This window comes from Danio rerio, chromosome 12, assembly GCF_049306965.1.
Source record: "Danio rerio strain Tuebingen ecotype United States chromosome 12, GRCz12tu, whole genome shotgun sequence".
In the NCBI taxonomy this organism is placed as follows: domain Eukaryota; kingdom Metazoa; phylum Chordata; class Actinopteri; order Cypriniformes; family Danionidae; genus Danio; species Danio rerio.
Window position 1 is genome coordinate 34,596,696 of NC_133187.1, and position 16,602 is coordinate 34,613,297.

Below are 16,602 nucleotides of genomic sequence, written 5' to 3' on the forward strand. Positions count from 1 at the left end.
TGCGCTGCTCTATAGGCGAGTGGAGTAGGAGGCACTAACAGAAGGAGAAGCAACATCAACCCTGCTCGCCTGACAGGTCTCTCTCTCCCACAGAGGAAGGATGAATTAGACGGAAGGTGCTACAATAGCCAGGCTGATTCGCACACGGCCCTCTGGGTTTCACTCCCACTGGCCTCTGCTTTGCTGCCTCTGAGCCCCATGCTGCTCTACTCCCACTGCAGCCACCGGGGTGAGGATCATTACCTCTGACAAGAGCTTCTCCATGAGTAATCACTAGTGTAGGAAACCCAACAAACACCCGTTGCAGCGCCGCCTCGGCTTAGTCCAGACTCCTCTGCATCATATACGTGGCATCTCTGGTTCCTGCCTGTGGTGGTGAAGGAAACATTCACCTGAAAATGAAAGTTCTGGTATTATTTAGTATTATGCTCATGTCATTTTAGATAGATTATTGTTCCGCGAGAGACACAATGGTTGCACAATCATTTTTTTTTTATTTTTATAAATGTTCACAAGGCGGTTTTCTCTGTGATGGCTGTTCATGCTGCACTACGTGAAAGTGTTGTGTACAAAATTGTGTGTTTTCAAATCAGACTAGTTGGTGGGCTGCCTGAATAAGTGAGCTCTTAAAAGCAATTGTTCACCTGAATGTGAAAATTGTGGTTTTCTTACGGTCTTTTTTTATGCTTTTTGTAATTCACCCTAGTGTGTGCGTGCATTTGTGTGCATGCTGATGTGTTATTTGTTCAACACCAAGTATTTCATCCAAGTTTAGTTTAGTTACAGTTTTGTTTTTATATATTTTATTTTATTTATTTTAATTTATTTTCTTTTATTTATTTGTTATTTGTTTTTATTTTGATTTGTTTATTTCATTTAATTTACTTAGTTTTTTTATTTTTTTTTATTTTATTTTGTTTTGTTTAATTTTATTTAGTTGTTTTGTTTTTATATTTAATTTAATTTAGATAAATTTAATCTTTATTTGTTTATTTTATTTTGTTTTGTTTTTATATTTTGTTTAGATTTAATTACTTTTATTTTGTTTGTTTTTTATTTGTTTTTTTGTTTTTTTTACATTTTGTTTAATATAATTTAATTAATTTTATTTGATTTTTATTTGTAATTTTAACATAATTTATTTTAACATAATTTATTTGTAATTTTATTTGTAAGTTTTTGTTGTATTGTTTTTTTATATTTTGTTTAAATTAATTTAATGTTGTTTTTTATATTTTGTTTAATTTAATTTATTTAATTTATTTTTGTTTTCATTTTATTTTGTTTTGTTTTTTATATATTTTGTTTAATTAATATTTTATTTTATTTATTAATAATTTTTTGTTTTGTTTTCGATCTAAATGTTGTAGTTTTTCCAATACACATAATTTTGCATTGCTGTTTATGTAATATGATTATTTTTGTTTTGTCATTCAGCAAAATATAGTTCAACCAAACAGTGTTGTTGTTTTTCCAGCTAAATGTGTTACATTTTTTGGTTCACACCCTTGTGATTTTTATTTTTTTGGCAATCTGAATTCCCAAAGGTAGAACATTGCCCATTTATTTATTTACTTTACAGTACATACCCATCAAACACCATATAATAACAACATCGCAATTAGGTAACATAAATACTGCTGTGACTCATTCAAGCTTTAGCAAATGTGTTTACTAGGAAACATTTAAATGGAACAATCTGAAATTTACCATTGTTTCCATCTATGAAGCTGTCAAAAGTAATTCCCCATTCCAGGTTCTTATTGATATGACATGTTTCATCAAGGCACAAGAGAACAATTTACAGCAGCGGCATGTCATTTGTATCTAAACTCTGAGCTTTTTCAGAGAGTGTCATAATGCTGGCCCACCTTTCATTTGACCTAATGATATAATACACATCTGTGAGGAGTGTCGAGGCTCGCACCATCTATTCTGCTATGAAAATTGGACATGACCCCTCATTAATGCATTAGTGATAATGCTCGCCGTCAGCCTCTCCGCCTGGCTTTCTTTTCCGCTCTGCTTAGAAGCAGCTCAGTGATGATATTGGAATATCAAAACCTTTGCTCTAACATAAAATTGCGCTATTACCCATAGGAAAACAAGCAAGAACCAAGTCGGAAAAAAAGCACTAGCGGTTAAAGTGATTTTCTCCCAGATTCAATAAGTTGTAAATCAGTGAGCACCCTTCCTGCGATTACAGCATTATTTACTCGGAGAGGCCAAGTCTCCTTTGCTGTCCTGTGCCTCTTAAACAATGAAACAGGAGAACTGCCTGGACTTTATGAACATAAAACAAGTTAGCCGACACAGTCGTTTCGCATTCCCACTATTGCAGCTGTCAGGGAAAGCAAATCAAAACTGTGAATGGCTTTTTGTTGTTTTGTGTGTGCGTGTGTGTTTATGTGTGTATGTGTTTTTTTCCCCCTCTCTCTCTTTCTCTCAGTGTGACTTCAAGCATAGGGATCATTTGTTCTTTTTCTCTGTCATCGCTGCCAACTGCTCTTTTCTAAATAATGCACTTTCCACAATAATGGCCACAGTAATACCCAGCCACAGAAATATTATCCTCTGTAATTTTTCCCTCGTTTTTCAATGAAACAGCATTTTTCTTCCTCGCAATCTCACAGACAACGCGCTTAGCTTAATGAGCGCGGCTGATAAAAATATCGACTCTCACAAAATCGCCAATGCAACATGTTAAAAAATCATTCTAATTACTATGTGACCTGACATGAAATATTTCTAGACCAGATGAGATCAAAACAACTCCCTGCTGGGCTTCTCGCTCGGCTTAAGCTGTTCTGCTGCTTTCATCCATTTTCAACTTTTTTTTTTCTTTGTGTTCTTCTTCTCTTTTCTCTCCATTTTTATTTATTTATTTACAAAATGCTCATGTGGCCATGTGAAATCATGCCAGTACTCTTAGGGGTATAAATCCTTGCTTGTTAAAAAAAGAAAGGGGGTTCACCAAAAACCTTATTTTTTATCTTTATTTATTTATTTATTTATTTATTCATGTATGTCTTTTTTACTCATATTCCTTGCATGTGTGTTTTTGTGTGTATTGTATAGCTATCGACCACTTTCTGGCATACTGGTCTGTTCTGATTTCTAGTTACAGTATGTGCTTGAGGATTAAGTTTTTTTTGTAAACTACCAATACAATTTATTTAAATATAGCCAAAAATATAGCAAAATATTTTAATGTGTTTTAGACATGTTTATATGCATTTGTGGACAGCATAATTTCAATACAACTTTAGAAGTGTTTAGAGATCATTATTTCATTGATTAAGCCAGGTTACCAACAAATCATATGAATTCTTTTGTTATTGTGAATAATAGTCATTGTTTAATGAAAAACTATAACGACAATATGTTTTATTTGGAATTTCGACCGTGTATAGAGAACTGAGGATTGGCCTCTCTTTTATTTTCCTGAATAGTAACTCCACATGATTCCATGTAATCTGGATTACATAATCAGATTTCATAAAATAAGCATTTGTAATTTGATTAAATTGCTTTAAAATGTTCAGAATCCGATTTATGCATTACCTGATTACATAATATGTACACTAAAGCAGCACTTTATTTATAATCTTTTAAATGTCCCTGTTCTCCCTTGCACTGTAAAACTCATAGGTTAAGTTAACTCAAACTGTTTGAGGAAACCGATTGCGGCAAACCATATAAGTTTTGAAACAAAATGGTTTGAGTACTGTAAACTTATACAGTATATTGTGTCACATGCACATATGTGTTGATATCATCAAACTTTTAGAGTGTTAGTAACATTTTAAGTTACTACTCAAATGGTTTGGTATTCCTACTAGTATTAGAGTTAGGTTAACACAAAAAAATATATAATTATTTAATTCATAACCCATTTGATTAGAGTTCTACTAAATATAATCAGTTTATGAGTTACTGTTTCATTACTATTTATTAATGAAACTCTTTTTCATTGAGTTAAAAAAACCTTTTTTTAATTATATGTTTACTATCTTTTTTCATTTAGAGATTTTCACTGTTAGGTTTTACAGTGTAGGATTTTTGTGAACACCTAGTTCACATGTTCAATTGTTTGCAAACGCCATTATCTTATCAGCCAATCACATGCCAGTGACTTAGACATGGCCCAGATTATCTTCCAAAATTTAAACTGAGCATTAGAATAAAGAGAAGAAACTTTTAAAAAAGGCAATATAACCAAACAAAATCCTTCCCTGTGGTTTCTTTGAGGGGAAAATAACAGTGTACAGGTTTGGATCAACATGAGGGTGAGTAAATGATGACAGAAAATGTCATTTTTGGCTGCAGAATTCCTTTAAGCCAACAATGGCATGCCGTAGGACAGAATTAGCACAGGTCCACAACACAGACACCTTTGGAGATGGGACGCAAAACCTTAAACTACCTGCTCTGTAAATACAGATTTACAAGTCTAAATACCCACCAAGGTCTTTCTTCATAGTTGCATCATTAAATCCATGAACCTCCTTCAAAATATTTGAGGCATTTCTGTCAAATGCCAAATTAAAGAATTATTACTGAGACAGATACTTTCCAGTAGGCAGTGGGAAGCTGTAGCCTTGTGCCAGAAACAGAATTCAGTGCTTTAGATGCTGCTTGTTTGAATCCCCCACGCTCTGGAGGAAGGCCAAGCAGAAGGATCTGCCTGGCATGAGCGAGGTGCTATTAATCGCCTGTTCAATATGAACTCACGATCTCATGCTGAGATGTTTGAATAAGGGAGACCTTGTCATGGATTAGCATACTAACTGACATATGGGCCATATCCTCGATGTAAACATCAGCGGTATACTGCTACAGTCTACCATGAGCCGATGCTTTTTGTTTGTCGGCTGCTTTTGTCTGCTATTACGATGCAGTTTTGTTGTTCTGATCAGAAGTGGATGGAACATGGGGCCTGAAGTGTTTTGAGCTTGTCCACTTTGTAGCTCTTCCAGAGAGGTAAATGCTCATGTGGTCAAATGTGTTTGAGCAGCCACTAAAGACGACCTCCTGTCTGCCTCTGAATTCTTAAACAACATGGGTCATGTTTTTGAAGCACACCAGCAATATGGGATTTCAACTTTGCCATCTAACATCATACATTTTGGGTTGAAGTCAAAAAATGTAAAAAATAAAGAAAGAAAGATGTTCTCTTGCTGAACTTTGTTCTAACACAAACCCAATTATCAAAAGCATCTGCTCTGAATAATATTTTCTGTTGTTTCCTTTTGTGTTCACATTAACTTCAGCTTAATTTATTTTACAATATCAGATTAATAGATCAGATAAAGTCCAGCTTTCATACAGAGATGGATGCGGCTGTTATTTAGGATGAAAACCCTTAAAACCAATGCAACATTATTGTCGGATCCAATCCGTTCAACTACACATCATCTATCTAAAAATCCAGCATTAACTTGAGCCAGACTTATCTCATGAGGAAACTTAACTATTTTGCATTTTGGCAGTTCAGTGGCGTATTCGTATGAATTATTATGAGTCCAGTCATCTTATTATTTGCCTACTGCAGTATGCAGGAATGGGCAATATTTATGATACATGTATTTTAAATACATATTTCAAATACAAAATAGTAATTTGTAATTTGTATTTATTAAGATTTATGAGAATGGGTTCATATTTGGTCTCAAAATACTTTAGTGTCTTGTATTTTTATATTTTAAAACACTGTAAAATACTTTGTAGGAAGTCTACACAATAACATCATAAAATGTGGCCTCTGATTGATGCATTCTAAGATATTTGCCCAGGCTTGAGATCAGAACAGAAAATTGATTAAGAAGATGGTCAATGATTGGAGTATGGATGGAAGTTATGCAGCACATAAAGAAAATTACAGACAAATGGCATGGGCATATTTGGGAGCAAGTCAACAATCGTTGAAAGTGGTGTAGTGCACAATGCTACGACCAGTAGTATATAATGACAGTATAGTGTACATTTCAGCATCAGCATCTTTGCTTAGGAAATGAGATGGAATAAAATATCAGTCCTTAAGAACAGGATGAGGTGCCTTCGTCATTTTAGTCTCAGTGCTGCAGTTGCTCTGTATAGTTAATGAAGAAAGATGTCTGCCTAAAGATGCACAATACAGGATATTAGACACAAATACAGTATTTAATAATAGTCCAGTCTATACTGACTGGTCAAAACCCCCAGACTTCCATTAAACGGCAGCGACAGAATGTATGTGAAGAGTTTATTTACAAAACAGATAACTTCCTTTTTAGAGATTTCATGTTTTATGTTCAGCATTGAAGATACGATTGGGAAAAAAAAACATGATTTATGGAAATGACTAATACTAGAGATTTTAGTAGTTTTCAGAAGTCATATTTTTACATTAAGTATCAAAGATTTTTGAATTGCAAAAAAAAATAGATTTATAAAAAAAATTGTGAATAAGAAAACTAAAATAACCTCTTCATATATTACTCTTTTGAAATATAAGACTTAAGAGATGGGCTCAATTTTACTGACCACCCAATGGATGGAAACACAATCATGAGATATAGTACTATATTCCAACTCAATATCTGCATTGCATAATTTTTACAGTGATTGAAGCGATCAAGACAGGAATTTCTGTATGAAATGTGTGCAACATTTATATCAAAATGAAAGGAAAACAAATGTTTTAAATACCTCCTCATGTACAGGAGTAGAGGTGAATAAGGAGGCAGAGAATCTGACTTCAACTTGCTCAGAGAAACGGTGTAGCTGTCAAACACTGTTTACTTCGCTAGGTCAGTTTAATGGTGAAGAGTTTGATTGAATAGGCCTAATGAATGAAGATGTGTGATGAAATGTCATGCTCCCCTGCAAAAGTATTTGATAGTATTTTCAGTAAATACAGTATTTTATTTTGATACCTGTGGTAGCTGCTGTATTTTGTAGTTTATTTTGATACACGAAAAATTGAGGTGTTTGATATTTTATTTTAAAATACATTTCAATGTATTTTTTGCCCATCCCTGGCAGCATGATCAGCTAAACATGCTGTGGTGTAGAAGCAGGCATTGACATTCCACACTCTGTCATTTTGGGAGATTGGCTTCAATATAAGCTTTTATTTAGACTAACAAGAACGTTTTGCTTTTTCAAACATGTAGAATAATTTTATGGTACAACGACCTCTTATATGTATAGGACAATACATTTTAATTTATTGGTTCATAAACCCTTTAATCCAAAGAAAAGAGCCCATGATCTTTTATCATCTCATCATACAGTACTTGAAATATGCTTTAGAATCAGTTTGTAAATATTGTCACGTGAATCCACCAGAATGATGAAACACAGCTAAACGGCCATCTGTATGCAGCCGTTCTGTGCCAAATTTGATAATTTCAGCAAGACAGGCTAGATTAGTGGGACTTAGCCATGTGGGTGGACTTCAGAAGGCATCGATGAAACAATGGTTTTAAGTTGAGTTTCTACATGCCCTTCAGTGCTCTCAGATCAGTGTCGTCACATTTGGGCACGTGCGCCCTCGCTCCTTCATCCACCAAATAAAAAGCTTGTCCCAGAGGTTGTCAGAGCATGAGAACTTATAGCCACCCACGTTCAGCTCCGTCCACAACCTGCTCTCTCATTCCTGCTGTTTCACATGCTTTATCACTTTTTCATCCTCCTCCCCTGCTTTCGCCCGCACACACTAAATCAGGCCATATGAGATTGTTGTCATTCTGGAATTACCCGACAACAGTCCAGCGCTTTATCGTCCTGTGATATGAGACATGCAAAGATGAGAAAGGTTATGCGATTAAAACACATTTTTCTGTGTCTACCAAGTACAAAACAAATTATAATATGAATAATATATGATGTGTGTATGTGTGTTTAGGTGTGCCCTTCAGTGTACTGTATATAATTTTAATTACCAAATCTATCTATCTATCTATCTATCTATCTATCTATCTATCTATCTATCTATCTATCTATCTATCTATCTATCTATCTATCTATCTATCTATCTATCTATCTATCTATCTATCTATCTATCTATCTATCCATCCATCCATCCATCCATCCATCCATCCATCCATCCATCCATCCATTATTTGATCTACTGTTCGTTTAATTGTTCTATCCATCCATTAATTTATCTATCCATCCATCCATCCATCCATCCATCCATCCATCCATCCATCCATCCATCCATCTTTTGTTCTATTGTTTGTTCTATCCATCCATTTATCTATTTATCCATTCATCCCTTTATCCATCCATCCATTCATCCATCATTTGTTATGTCGTTCTATCCATCCATTCATCTATGTATCCGTCCATCCATCCATCCATCCATCCATCTATCCATCCATCCATCCATCCATCCATCCATCCATCCATCCATCCACCCATCCACCCAACCATCTTTTGTTCTATCATTTGTTCTATCCATCCATTCATCTATGTATCCGTCCATCCATCCATCCGTCCATCCATCCATCCATCAATCATTTGATCTACCATTCTTTTTATTGTTCTGTCCATCCAATAAATTATTTATCTATCCATCCATCCATCCATCCATCCATCCATCCATCCATCTATCTTTTGTTCTATCGTTTGTTCTATCCATCCAGTCATCTATTTATCCATCCACCCATTTATCCATCCATCCATTCATCCATCGTTTGTTTCATCTATCGTTCTATACATCCATCCATCTATCATTTGTTCTATTGTTCTATCCATCCATCCATCCATCCATCCATCCATCCATCCATCCATCCATCCATCCATCCATCCATCCATCCATTGTGTTTCATCTATCATTCTATCCATTCATCCATCTATCCCTCCATTTATCGTTTGATCTATTGTTCATTCTATCATTCTATCCATCCATTAATTTATCCATCCATCCATCCATCCATCCATCCATCCATCCGTTTATCCATCCATCCATCCATCCATCCATCCGTTTATCCATCCGTTTATTCATCCATCCATTCATCTTTCTTCCTGTCTACTGTATTCTACCCTACTAATACCTACCTATAAATAAAAATAATGAAAACGGATGGTTTAAAATGACAAACTAGTAGTTTTACTGATTGTAAAATCAACAATAGCTTTTCACAATTGTGTAATTTTTTTTTTATAATAGTAATGTTGACAGATGATAATAATTACAATGTTGATGGGTAATTATACATAATTCCTGAACACCAAAACGGAATAGTACAGTGAGCATTTAAGGATAGTGATGCTTGTACCCCATTTAAAGCAATGCAAATGAAGAAGAAGCATGCAAAAACAAACCAAAAAAATATCTGGGATTCAAGTCGTGACTCTCTTCCAGGTTTGCAAGATGAATGATCTGTGTTATTGTTGCATTATTTGGACAGGGTGATGAAGGAGCCTGTGACCTGCAGAGGGGAAAGTAAAATATAAGTGACTGATTCCTGCTTCAACAGAGCGAGCAGCTTTTGCCGGTGAGCTCCTGCATCTCATCCGTTCTGTCTTGTGTCATAATCCCATTTTCAGCACAAAATCATTTAGCTCTTTGGCATCACGTATGTCATTAACCTGCTCGGGGTCTGTTCTAATTCACTCTCGTGCACCTGAGCGGCGCTGTTATATATCAGCCAGACAGAGGCCGATCATCCAGCCGCCTGCTGTCTCTCTGATTATTGTTGACCAGCAAAACACTTGACCTGCAAACGGCAGCACTATGAGAGTAATCTACCTTGACATCTTTGTATCTAATGGCGTAGCAGGATCGATGGGCCTGTGGGCACAAGGAGGCTGAAAGCGGGTGTCCAGCACTGCTCACAACTCATTTAATTAGTCATAGTCAGGGACTCGTCCGGGGCTCTGGGGACTCAGAGTGGCCACTGCTGGCTGGAGAGGAGACTGAGGGAAATCTTTGTAGGCAGTTTGACACCTGGTGCTGGGGGGGAAATGGACGGGTCTCAATGTCCAGCGAATGTTGAAAATGGATTAGCAAAAAAATAAAATAATAATAATAATAATAATAATAATAATAATAATAATAATAAATAATGCAGCTATGTGATTTATACAGTAAATTGGTTTATAAGCTGGTTCTACGGACATTTCTGCTGTCTTTTAGTTTTTTGTTAGTTTGTTTTACCGCAAATTTATTGTTTTGAAAACTTTGTGTTGTTGGATTTTTGGACAAACATGATTCTGATGATGATTCTAATGATGATGAAATACACAACATAAATACATAAACACACATACATAAATACACATCTTAAGGGGAACATTTTAAAGATTTACACAATACGATTAAGCGAGAAAATAAAATACTATCTGCTATAAGGTTTACAAAATGTATAGAATATTTTTGACAATAGTAGTAGTAATATTAATAATAATAATGATAATAATAATAATAAAAAAATAATAATAAATGGATAATGAAAATAATAATGTAATGTGATTGTGAAGTGACAATGACAAAGGGGGTGCGGAATATTAACAAAATGATGATGGTGATGACGATGATGATAATAACAATGGTAATAATAAAATAATAATAATGATAATAAAAAATAATAATACTTATAATAATAATATTAATAATAATAGCATTTAAGGGGTGACACGGTTAGCGCAATGTTTAAGTAACAAGTTTTGATTATAGGCGGATTATTTTGATTTTTAATCTGATTATTAACGTAAAATTCCCTCAAAACTAATTCTCAAATTACACTCAGTGACTTGAGAAAACACCTATTTTCCTTAATCTCATATTTCATGCAAGAAAAAAATCTAAATATTTTTGAACATATTTTACGTGACTAAACAATTAAAACTTTTAGATGAACTACTCTCGGAAACAGTTTCACTGAAATGAAGTGACTGATGAATTTCAGAAAAGGTGCTCAAATAAGCCGAGGAGTGTTTCATCAAGCAGGAGACAGTAGGGCCACAGTTTGCAGGAAAAAAAAAAGTTCAATGTATTGACGCGAAGCACAGTAGAGGCTTCCCAGGAAAAGTGGTGCGTCAGCTGCAGGTTTGATGTCCAGGCTCTTGCCCAAGGGGAGGCAGGTTGGCACCCAGAGATATTGACATGGGGACAGATCATTAGCCCTCTCTCTCTCTCTCTCTCTCTCTCTCTCTCTCTCTCTCTCTCTCTCTCTCTCTCTCTCTCTCTCCCTCCACCGGCCTCAGTCCCACGTCTCTGTTAAAGGTGCCAGCAGCTTTGCCTGTTCGGCTCAAGGCAAGACACTGCAGGTGAATAGGGTAAAAAAAAATATCTAGTTATCACCATACTTCCTCCTGTTGTGATTAGGAATGGCTTTTTTTTTGTATTACAAGTAATCTAAAATGCAGTGCTTTGTTTATATGAATTATTTAATGAAACATGGTCAATTCAACCTCAGACATCTTAAAACTGAATAAAGGCAAGTTCAGAAATTGTTTCATTCATTTATTGATTCATTCATTTATATATTTATAATTCTTTTTTAGTTTGTTTTTACAAATAAGATATTTGTAATCTACAGCTCCATAAAAATACTGCAAACAGACAGAAAAAAGGTGCATTTTCAAAGGCATATCATAATAGAGTGGTCACTTTTAATTGATGAATGATTCCACATTACTCCATAACCACTAAATAAATATACCCACTAAGCATTCAGAAGCATCCTGGTCTAAAGTCAATCCAATATTAAAGTTAGTAACCTCTTCCTTTCTATCATTATCTGACGTCAGTTTAGACATTTAAAGAGCCCCTATCATGGGTTTTTGAAAATTACCCTCCAAGTGAATGAATACATCCAGCTGAGGTTTAAATCTGAACGTGGAGATAATATGCTGGTGTTTAATGCATTCCTGCATTGGACTCTCACATACACTCTCCGCTACTTAATAACCATGGACGGTGTTCCTTTCTGTCTCGTGTTGAAACTAGTCGACCAATCATAACAGACTGGAACATTGGACCAATCATAGCAGATTTACCTCACACTAGGGGTTTAGGAACAAATGAATTGCTGAACAAGTCGTATAAGAGTCTTTGGCATAATTAGGTAAAAATAAATACATAAGACCCCCAGTGATGGGTTGCAGCTGGAAGGGCATCCGCTGTGTAAAATATATGCTGGATATGTTGGCGGTTCATTTCTCTGTGGCGTACCCTGTTTAATAAAGGGACTAAGTTGAAAAGAAAATGAATGAATGAATAAATACATAAGACATGTTTTTTGAACTTGCATGCATATCAGCCTGTTGTTGGAGACCCCCAAAACTAAAATATGACCTTTTATAATGCACAATAGGGGCTTTTTGAAGCTTTAACCATATGCTGGTAATTTCTGACATTTTGACTTAGTGAAACTTGCTTGATTTGTTGTTTACAGAGTGCTATAATATTGTTTAAAGGCTCAGGCCTTTTCTGGAAGCAGAAGCTCATTTGCATTTAAAGTGACATGCACAAAAACAGAATGTTCTTAAGCGATCCGTGGGGTATTTTCAAGCTAAAACTTCATAGATACAATCTGGGGACTCCAGGGATTTATTATGTTATGAAACATGTTATGAAATGGAGCATAACATTTCCCCTTTTAAAATAATGTATTATAACAGTCATTTACAGAAACAAATAGATACATGGCATCGCGGTGGAGCAGTGGGTAGCACAATCGCCTCACTGAAAGAGGGTCGCTGGTTCGACCCTCAGCTGGGTCAAATGGCATTTCTGTGTGGAATTTCCACGATCTCTCTGTGTTCGCGTGTGGTTTCTTCTGGGTCCTCTGGTTTCCCCCACAAGACTTGTGCTAGGTGAATTAGGTCCAAAGACTTCTGCTAGGTGAATTAGGTATTGGCTAAATTGTCTGTAGTGTATGTATGTGAATGAGTGTGTATGGATGTTTCCCAGTGATGGGTTGCACCTGGAAGGGCATCCTCTGTGTAAAACATATGCTGGATAAGTTGGCAGTTCATTCTGCTGTGGTGACTCCTGATTAATAAGGGGACTAAGAATGAATGAATGAATGAATCAAATTGATACATTGCGACAAAAGAAACTCTTCTTTATATTAAACTAAAAATATCTATTGTGAAAAACATATTATGAAAAGCCCAAATTCCCAAAACTGACTGATGCAAAAACATCAGTTTTTTGCTTGCAGCGTCTCCTCATAACAGGTAGGAAGGCCATGATCCCTGATTGTTCCGCCCATTAATCTGCCATTGTGAGCTTGACAAGAAGTGCAATTATTTCCTAATATGACACTGCGTTTAATGGGATGGTGGAGTTCAGGATTTTTCCTGTGTTGCTGTTTCTCTGTAGGCACATGAAATATGATTACACGTTAGCGAAAATGAGATATTGCGTAGAAATACAGGAGTTTATTGATTTAGAGTAGGCTGTGTCGCCGCAAGATGGAAGAAATAGCTCGATTCAGCAGCGATTTCGGTGGTGTAATGATAATTGCAGCTTGAGGTGGAGATAAAGTTTCTCAGACAGGGCAAGTGAAACCGTCTTACCTGGATCTCTCCCAAGAACACAAATTATGTGCTGATGATAACTTGAAGAATGTGATTCGGAATTGTGTTAGATGGAGGATACTTTTGCAATACACAATTGCATGGCTTGCAATGAACTGTTTGTGAGAGGGCTGTTTCATCTGCTACAGATTTGTACAGTTTTTGTGTTTTTGTTTTTGTATGTGGTGTATATGTAGGTCATGTGAGCATTTGTCTGGAAAATTTAGATTCCTCTTATTATTTGAAGGAGAAATTATGGTTATCAGTGCTAAATTTTTCTTTATTAATGTGTATTTTCATTTTTAAGATTTCAGGTAATAAACGTTTACTAAATGTTTATTACCTGAAATCTTAAAAATGAAAATACACATTAATAGAGAAAAATCTAGCACTGATAACCATAATTTCTCATTTTTATGTATTTCATGAGCCAAATTAACTAAAAGCAAATATACACATACATAGACACTCAACCATAAATATACTGTATATGGTTGTATATTTGAGCAATATCACACGGCTAGCAGTGTGATATGGCTGTATATCGGCACTGGTGGGAGGCGTGTGTTGTGCTTAAGTGTCCAACCAGTGACGATATTTAGCCATATTGCATTGCTACTCGTATGACATTGCTTTTATACACACGTTTGACGGCATAATCGAGTATATAAAAAAGAAAATCAAACACAGAGAGACTAAAAATCCTTTTGAATAAGGAAATACTTTTTTTCCACCATTCATTAACATCTGCAGCTGTCTTCAGAACAGCAGAAACCATTGCTACTTCAGAAATGTCACTTTAGAGCTAGTATTTAAATGATTCTCTAGCGTAATGTCTAAAGTGATGACAAAACAGGTGATTTTGCTCACATTTAAAGATTATAGGGCTGAAACGGCATGAAATGTCATCAGTCTAGACACATTTCCAGTATTTCTGTGGTGCAATCAGAATATCACATTAATTAACTCCAAAAAAGCCAAAGCAAAGTAAACATTACCAGAAAAACTACTAAACTATGGTATAAATACAGCACTACAACATGCAAAAGATAGAGATTGGCTTAGAAAGTTACTTACCTGTTTAATAATGATTTGATCAGCTGTAGTTTAAAATTAAGCGAATTTTTTTCTCCTCTAAGGGCTGATTATGCGACCTCTTTAACCATCTTGTGGCGAAACGTCAGCCGTCCTTGCTCTGCTCAGTATGACAGGGTGATGGATGTCGATGCCCAAAATTATAAATAATTAAAATAGCTTCTGTCCTTATAAACAAACTGCATTGTTGCAATCTAAAAAATACATTATCACCTAAAAAAAAAAAATAATGTTTTCCAACAGCTGCAATATTTGTTTATTTATTGATCTGTCTCTATGTGGGTCGCGGAGTAATACAGAGGGGAGGCTGTACGAGTGCTGTTATTGTAGAACATAACACGGCTATCAGGACCCAGACAGAACTGTTGTTTGTGTGTGTGTGTGTGTGTGTGTGTGTGTGTGTGTGTGTGTGTGTGTGTGTGTGTGTGTGTGTGTGTGTGTGTGTGTGTGTGTGTGTGTGTGTGTGTATATTATATTTTATATTTCATAGATTTATAAGTAATACGTACACATTTACAAATACATTATAGATTTTATTTATATTTAAACATAACTAAAAAACAAAATACAAATATAATTAAAATGCAGTGTGGTACATCTATACATTTGATAGTCCTGTGCCCTGTCCTTCAGCTCAACCTTTGCAATGTGCTCTTCATTCTGTGACTTTTCTCCATTGGCTCATTAGAGTGAGCCATAGTCCTCCAGCAGCGGGAATGGGACATCTGTCACTTTACATTTAAACAGAAGATCCTCACCGCACACTCACCTAACAGACAAACAATCCATCCTTATTTACCCAACACAATTGCAATTGGATTGGATTTTGGCTATGGAGGTGAGCGCTTTTCAATTTGAATCAAAAGCTTAAATAGTGCTTTTATTCTCTTCCATCGCAGCTTCGAGTAGAGCTCTGGCCGACTAAACACAGGTGACCTTGCGCTCCTATTGAAATAACGAGTGATATGAGGAATTTAGCTTAATTAATTGTCCTCTGTGAGGTCATGAGGAATCTGAAGGAGCTCATCTAAGCAGAAGAGTGCTGGATTTGATCTCTTGCTATATCCTTACAAGCTGTAAACAGACTTTTACAAAAGCTGCTGCGTTTTCTGAATATAAATGCGATAACTCCAGTGACCCGAGTGCTTGCGATCTTGTGCCGTAGGCACGATGCATAACTGGCCACATTATTGTTCATGAACACAAATCCAACTCGCTGCTTTAACATGTCAAACCATCAGGGACTTCAGTTTAGACACACGCACAAAACCACACACTGGCGCTTCAGTATTGGTGTGTTTCCTTTTTAGGCTAAGAGGTGTTTGAGTTATTGTCTATAACTAAATGTGTCAGGAATATCAAAAACAAAAGCAACATAGCCGTGCTCAATTCAGGTGCCCCCTGGATGTACAGCGTCCTTAGCATTTGCCCATACTGCCTATGCTACGGGCCAAAAGAGCGCATAGGAGATAAATGATGTCAGTACATAATAACCCGTTATGATTATAACTGAACCGATACCAAATTGTCCGCGTATGCATTGCGGTGCACCAAAGAAACAATTAATTTTGACACCCCTAATATATATATATATATATATATATATATATATATATATATATATATATATATATATATATATATATATATATATATATATATATATATATTACATGTCCTGTCTCTGCAAACAGGGACGCTTGATACATTTCTAAATACTTGTTTGTTAGGAGAGTTAGTTTCTGGTTAATGTATTATGCAATTCTATTATTAATCTGCTCACAACCTCTGTTTTGTAAGTTACTTTACATGTTATATCCAACAAAACTGTAACTAATATTTGTTTATTAACAGTTATCTGTACATTAATGCATGATTCACAGGTTTTCCGTTTGTTTTCCACTTTGGAAATACATTATAGGACCTCGAATCTTCGGAATCTATAATATAATTGAAAAAATATTGTGGATACCAAATTGGTCAGAC

The 16,602-nt window shown here is 35.5% G+C and overlaps 1 protein-coding gene across 28 annotated transcripts in view; it reads left to right on the forward strand.

The window, feature by feature from the left end:
• Positions 1–16,602, forward strand: part of rbfox3a (RNA binding fox-1 homolog 3a) — an 829,029-nt gene that overhangs the window by 268,602 nt on the left and 543,825 nt on the right. For 15 of the 28 annotated variants that reach the window (XM_068224793.2, XM_073918645.1, XM_073918619.1 and 12 more), the window contains one exon: positions 9,402–9,488. The exons of the other annotated variants lie outside the window; for them this stretch is intronic. The gene's annotated coding sequence lies outside the window, so the exon portion shown is untranslated. The remainder of the gene's footprint in view (positions 1–9,401; positions 9,489–16,602) is intronic. 28 annotated transcript variants of the gene reach the window in all.